The sequence below is a fragment of the Cibotium barometz genome, chromosome 24 (genome assembly GCF_041138505.1).
Source record: "Cibotium barometz isolate CiBa-2024 chromosome 24, ASM4113850v1, whole genome shotgun sequence".
NCBI lineage: Eukaryota > Viridiplantae > Streptophyta > Polypodiopsida > Cyatheales > Cibotiaceae > Cibotium > Cibotium barometz.
Genome location: NC_141069.1, coordinates 35,542,461 through 35,550,268, shown reverse-complemented (window position 1 = coordinate 35,550,268; position 7,808 = coordinate 35,542,461).

The window sequence follows — 7,808 nt, the reverse complement described above, 5'->3', positions numbered from 1 at the left end:
GCTGACATTTTCACCAAAGCAAAAGGGGTACAGAGAAGCTCCGCAGATTCAGGGCTTTGCTTGGTGTACATGAGATGGAGTTGAGCTCGAGGGGGAGTATTGAGATATCGAGCTCATCTAGTGAGGCGGTGGACACTGATGACCCGCCTGGCGGATAGGCCCCACACTTACACCACTGGCATGGTTGGTGAGATCATGGGTGATATATGCGGCCAGTGGGATGACAGGCTGTGTGTGACAGCTATAGCACCAGCTCATTTAGTTGGGTTCACACTATAGAGAACCCTAGTATGTATTTGGTTGAGTACCTTTTCATATGGTGTGTACTCTTATCTTGGTATATGGTGTGTTGAGTGTTGTGTGAAGAAGAAGAAGATTTTCAGCCTCTCACCTTGTGTGTTCTCTTTTAGGGTTCTGTGAGTGTGTGTGTGTGCTTGCAAGAGCTCAAGCTCTCTTTTCCCCTGCATCTTTTTATTTTTGACCCATGTCAAGGATCTAGCAGAAACAACTAACCAATATTGATGAGGTTATTCTGGATAGTTCTCTTGTCTCTACTACCATTCTCAATGGCATGCCTGAATCGCATCAAGGATTTTGCTACTACACTCCGCCTCCTAATAAAGATAAATTTTGATGAGTTTGGTGGCTCTCCTACTTCAAGAAGAGTAGTCTTAGTCTAATCGAAACAATATGCTTACTTCTGATCAAGCATTTGCTGCCTCCCATTGTGGCAAAGGCTCTTGCTCGTGTTCAGCCTAAGGGCAAAGCACCATCCGAGACATAAGAGGAGCCAGCTGAGAAGAAGAAGAGATGCAATTACTATTGGCTACCTAGTCATGTTTTAGAGGACTAATGAAAGTGGAAGGCAAGTGAGAAGAAGAAGAAGCAATAAGGACTTGCTACCACTACAAGTGACAATGTATAGGAAGCAAAATTTTCACATGATAGCTATGTACAGACCGTAACATGCAGTGATATGCTGGCCTCTTGCCTGTCCTTGTCAGATGCTAACTGGTACTTTGATTCCAGTGCCACTAAGCACATTTGTAAGATTCCTCCCAACCTCTCAGGATGTCCAGTATCTTCCCCTGTAGTCAAATCCCTCTTCAAAAATATAAAAGATCTTATTTCTACCAGTTTTGGCCTAGAGAGAGAAAATCTTCTAAAGAGTGGTAATTCATTTTTAAAATATTTTTGGATGGAAAAATATCTCTTCTTATTAAAATAAGTTCCCCCAAAACAGAAGTTCAAAAAGATTTTCAGAAGGTGCATTAGAAATCAAGTATAATCTATTCAAGAGGCCTTATCCTGAGGGTAAAGAATTTTATTTTTAATTCAAAAGAGCTATTCTCATCAATTTTGATTTTATGCATAAATAGATGCATAAAGAATTTGTTTTTTATTTCAAAAGAGTTATTTTCATCAATTTTGATTTTATGCATAGAAAGATGCATAAAGAATTTTATTTTTAATTCAAAAGAGTTATTCTTATCAATATTGATTTTATGCATAGAAAGATGCATGAAAGATTTATTTTTATTTAGAAAGTATTATTTTCATTGAAATTAAATTTATGCATAGTAATTTGCATAAAAGATTTATTTTTATTTTGAAAGTGTTATTCTCATTAAAATGGAATTTATGCATAGTAAAATGCATAAAAGGTTTATTTTTAATTCAAAAGTGTTATTTTGCTTAAAATTGAACTTATGCCTAAATAGATGCATAAAAGGATTTTTGTAAAAGTGTTATTCCTACTAAAGTTGTCTTTATGCCTAATTAGATAAGTAAAGAATCTTTATATCAAAAAAATTAGAATTCTCCTACATTCTATAAATAGATGTGATAAGATGTGATAGGAATCAGATAGATGTAAATGGATGTGGGTATGGATGTAGATGTGGAATGTGGATATGGATGTATGGATGTGAATGTGGATATGGATGTGGATGTATGAATGTAGATGTGGATGTGGATGTATGAATGTGAATGTGGATATGGATGTATGAATGTGGAATGTGGAAATGGATGTATGGATGTGAATGTGGATGTGGATGTGGATGTATGGATGTAGATGCGGATGTGGATGTGGATGTGGATGTATGGATGTAGATGCGGATGTGAATGTATGTATGTGGATGTGGATGTATGAATGTGGATGTATGAATGTGGATGTGAAAATAGATGTATGGACGTAGATGTGGATGTATGGATGTGAATGTGAATGTGGATGTATGGATGTGGATGTGGATGTATGGATGTATGTATGTGGATGTGGATGTATGAATGAGGATGTGAAAATGGATGTATGAATGTGGATGTGAAAATGGATGTATGGATGTAGATGTGGATATATGGATGTGGATGTGGATGTGGATGTATGGATGTGGATGTATGGATGTGGATGTGGATGTGGATGTGGATGTATGGATGTGGATGTATGGAAGTATGTATGTGGATGTGGACGTATGAATGAGGATGTGAAAATGGATGCATGAATGTGAATGTGAATGTGGATGTGGATGTATGAATGTGAATGTGGATGTGGATGTATGAATGTGGAATGTGGATATGGATGTATGAATGTGGAATGTGGATGTGGATGTATGGATGTGAATGTGAATGTGGATGTATGGATGTGGGTATGGATGTGGATGTATAGATGTAGATATGGAATGTGGATGTGGATGTGGAAATGGATGTATGCATGTGGATGTGGATGTGGATGTGGATATGGATGTATGAATGTGGATGTGGATGTGGATATGGATGTATGAATGTGGATGTGGATGTGGATGTGGATATGGATGTATGAATGTGGATGTGGATATGGATGTGGATATGGATGTATGAATGTGGATGTGGATATGGATGTGTATGTATGAATGCAGATGTGGAATTGAATGTATGATGTGGATGTACGAATGTGGATGTGTATGTAGAATAATGAATGCGAATGTGTATGTGAAATGATGTGTCGTCGATATGAGTGAATGGATGAGATGTGATGACATGTGAATTGGGATGTGAATATATGATATGTGATGTGAATGAATCTAAGGTGATGAGATGGAAAATTATGTGATTGGATGAGAATGAGTACACATATGAATGGAATGTGGAATAAGTAATGTGGACTGATGAGAGGGATAATGTGGAATAAGTAATGTGGACTGATGAGGGATAATGTGGAAAGACAAGAGTTCAATATAGAAACTGTATTTGTGACCTGTTTGTAAATGACTGTTTTATGTCAAGAATGCTGGGGAAGCATTTTGACTGTCTTGTGATTAAGGTCGTGGAGACCTAACTGGTAAAGTTGCAACTGCTGAGACGGAGAGTCAATGGAGGACGTCTTGCGTAGCAAGGTCGGCTGAGGTCTTGACCAGCCTCGCTACGATGGATGAGGGACCAAGGAAGCGGCCTATGAGTGAAGTGCTAGGTGACCTGCGAAGGATCCTAGAGGGTGCTGACCATACGGTGCTCGGGCTCTGGGTCGCTGAAGATACCCACACGTGTGTCGTGGAAGATATTGGAACAAGAAATAAGAGTTGTTTTCTAAAACCGAGTATGGATCTGGTTGATTGACCTTTCTGGTCCTCAACTGATGAGTCCATAGCTCTCTTATATGGATCTGTTGGTTGATCTTGCTGATCTTCAACGAGGATTCCATCTTGATTTTTATAAGTGATTATTTGCCGGGTACTATGAGCTAGGAACTATAGAAAAGGCCCCTAAGTGAACAGGTGGTGAGCGTTCTGGTTGCCAATGATGCCATAGATACTCCGATGTAGGAATGATTAGAAATTAAGATTCAACCGGATACTTGTGATCAGTAACACTATGATTTCATTAAATGACTGAATTAAATACATTTGAATCTAGGAAAAAGGCAATTTCATATTGGGTGCGTAAGTGGTGTGACTAGAGTTAAATTTGCTTGAAAATCCGGCTAGGGGGCTTGGGAACTCTTTTTCCAGGTACCCGGGACAAAACCTTACCAAATTCCTAATTGGATCCCATCACTACAGTGGTTGGGCAGTTGGCTAACCCATGGGACTGGATGGGGTTAGGCTGGACTGATGGATTCGTGAATTGAGACTCAATTTCTGTTTAGTTCGATAGATGAAGTAAATCCCGGACAAAAATTGTTCTATGGAAAAGAATCAATGGTTGTGCCTCTCAACAATGAGGAAAAAAGCGTTGGTCTCTATGATCCAAGTACAGTCTTTTTCCAAGCGTTGGTCTCTATGATCCAAGTACAGTCTTTTTCCCTGATCTGACTATGGGACTTACGGGTTCGGTCAGATGAGCTCAGTTAGTTAAGGCTTTTGACTATGTTAGGGAAAAGTTATCCTGGTGGAATCGCCCGTGCTTTCCAGGCAAAGGAAGTTTTTCCGGATTCGATTTTGGAAAAACCGATGGATTAGTCTCTTGTTTGGATATGCGTGGACGAGGCCCCGAGTGTGGGACCTTGCCCCGCGCAAGAAGTGCTACTTCCACTGCTAGCACCCCTGAAATTGTTGCGCGGTGGGGACAAGGATCTTACAGTTGGTATCAAAGCAAATTGACTAATGAGGATCAACCAAAAAGCCAAAAATGTCAAATATGTATGAAGTAGCAGTATAAGATCAGAATTGTGTGATGAAATTCATACAAATTGTTATTTGATTTGAAATTCATAAATTAGTAATTGGGTCTTCAGATGGAAGTACCACAATTGTATGGAATCCCTGACTTGCTTGAGGCCTAGACATGATGGTCTTTACCTTATAATTTCAAGGACCATGACTACCCATATATACCGAGGGTATAACTGTTGCTCTTTACTGGCAGTATATACGAGTAAATCTAAGACTTGAAATTATAAGCATTAATGCTATCCAGATGATGAATTCAAATGTGGTTGATATGATTTTTAAATTCAGGTTGTGAACTGATGAATTGATTTTTGGATTCTGATTGAAAAATGATGATTCCTGAAATTTGGTTGAAATGTAATAAGCTAAGAAAAACCACAATGAGGATGAATGGGACGAGCCCCTGTGATAATGTTCGTAGCTAGAATGACGTTAATGACTTCAACAAATCACTATGAGATTAGTGGATTGTGCTGGTAGATTACTACTGTTAACTTTTGATTAGTGGATCAAGTTAAGGGTTGATAGATTAAAAATATGAAAATTTGAAATCCCCATGGAGGATTGTTTAGATAGAAAAATTCAGTCTAATGGACCATTATTGTGTTAAAGATATGAATGAGATAATTCTGAATGAATTGTTAATTGATAATGATTTCTATATGAGTATCTTTATCCCTTGACTCTGTGGGGAGCTGACCTATTTAGAGAACCCCACAATTAGTTGAATCAAAAATTGGATTGAATCATAAATAAAGAGACTTAACAAGAATTTTCGTATTAATAGGAACATGGATCGAGGTCGTCGTGGTGGTAGAAATGTTAACCCCTAACTCGATGAAGAAGAGCTCGACCTAGATGCTCGTAAAACTCTTCATAGTTCACAGCCTAGATCCTTTCAAGGGAGAAGGGAAAAACTTGGGCGAGGCTGTGGAGAAGTGGATCGAATCAATGAAAGAATACTTCGATGTTACCGGGTACAATGAGAAGAGCAAAATGGCTCTTGCAAGGCTAAAGATAATGGAGTCAGCCAGAGTGGCATGGAGAAACCACTGCAAGACAAACCGTCTCGATCGAAATACCCAAACCTGGACTGATCTCAAAATTTACCTAAGGACGAGGTTCTGTCCTCCCGGCTTTTTAGAAACAAAGATGAATGAATTCTTAGAGTTAACCTAGGGGAGGAGAACTATTGAAGCATGTCACCAAGCATTCGCCCTCCTCCTCAAATACTCGCCTCCGCTGGATGAAGAACAGCTGATGGCCAGGTTCATTCGGGGACTGAACGGACCTTTGAATATCCTGGTGAAGAATGCTAAGCCAGTTTCCATGGCCAAAGCAGTTCGGATGGCGAAGGATTTCGCCAAGGCCTGTCAAAGTCCCGCCAAAGCCTTTGATGTCAAAGTCTCGCCAAAGCCAGCACCATCACCTTTCAAAAGGTTTTTATTCCCAGAAGGTGATTCCAACCTTCCTCCGCCTAAGAGATATCAGGGTCAAACCCAATATATGGGAAGTTCCAGAATGGAAGAAATGTCCTTTTCCCGAAACTCAATCCCCTGGATTTCAACTTCAGAAGTTCCACCCTTGAACAAGAGAGTGAAATGCTATAACTGTCAAGGGTTTGGACATCGCAGCATGGATTGCCCAACTCCTTTTGGATCAAGGTTTTCAGGGCAAGAAAATCAGGGATCAAGATTCCAGACTCCAGCCCCTTCCGTCCATAGTAATCAGGGCTCTATCAGCCAAAATCAAGGAAATCCTAGAGGTAGACTCTCTATCCAACCTGCACTTTCAATCCAAGGTAATGCAAGACCTCCACCTCAGAATAGAGGAAGTCAAAGAGAGTTGTTTCCAAATCGGCCGTCCACTTCCAAGGCAGTAACGCTGGAAGTGATTGAAGAAGAAGAAGAAGAAGAAGATGAAAGAGATCATACTCCACCTGCGAGATGAGAACATCTTGCATTTTTTAAGCGGGGTAGAATGTAAGATTCCTCCCCAGCCTCTCAGGATGTCCAGTATCTTCCCCTGTAGTCAAATCCCTCTTCAGAAATATAAAAGATATTTGGATGAAAAAACATCTCTTCTTATTAAAATAAGTTCCCCCGAAACAGAAGTTCAAAAAGATTTTCAGAAGGTGCATTAGAAATCAAGTATAATCTGTTCAAGAGGCCTTATCCTGAGGGTCAAGATTTTTTTAAAATTTTAAATTAAGGTTCCTATGGGCCAATAAGATTCATCCAAATGTGTGGAGGAGATAAATGGAAGAAATAAAGAAAATCCCCCCAAAAATGAGTAAATACTCACATAAGATGAAGAGTTGACTAAGGACAAGGTTATTAGTTAAAAAAGAAAGATATTTAGAAGAAATGATGTATTTTTGACACCTCAGTATGGGGGAATTCCCCTCATGAAGGAGGCACCTATTTCACATGTAGGGGAGAGTTTTTAACTCCCAAATAATGAGATATTTTTATCTCTCCTCTCTCCTGTTTCAACTAGATCCAAATAGTGAGTCAAACTGACCTAAAAATGGTCAAAAATTGACCAAACTGATCTAGAAAATTCTAGAATCAGTTTGCTTGGTTAGAGGCTCACTTTTTCCTATAAATAGAAGCCTCTCCATTTGTTGAAGCTTAATAGTATTTTTTGCACTTTTACCCTGCTTCTCCCAAGAGCCAAAAACTGTGAATTTCATTAGTTTTTGACCTTCCCTCTTCTAAAGATTGGTGGCCACTCTTGTTTCAAACAAGAGTAGATCTCTCAAATCATCAAGACAAAGGAAAGCTCTCAAATTCTCCTTGTATGTTGGAGATTCTTCCTTTTTTCTTTTTCATTTTAAGGTTTTTATGATTTTTGTCTTCTCTAAAATGATTATGATGTTATGCCTCGATGAAAAAAGGCATTCCCCTCTCTTCTTTAGTAAATCCAACCATTCTTTATCCTAGATGAATGATTAATGGATAAAATCAAGTTTTTCATAATGTTTCGCTTTGATAAGTAGAAAATGTTTACATTAGAATGATTTAAATACTCTTGGTGAACTTCCAATTAATTTTAGAGAATTAAAAATTAAAAAATGGTCAGCCATACAAAGGAGGTTATGGCAAAATTTTCTAAAATTGTGAAAAATAAGTTTTAATTTTTTTAATTCAAAAAGAGTAATTCCCA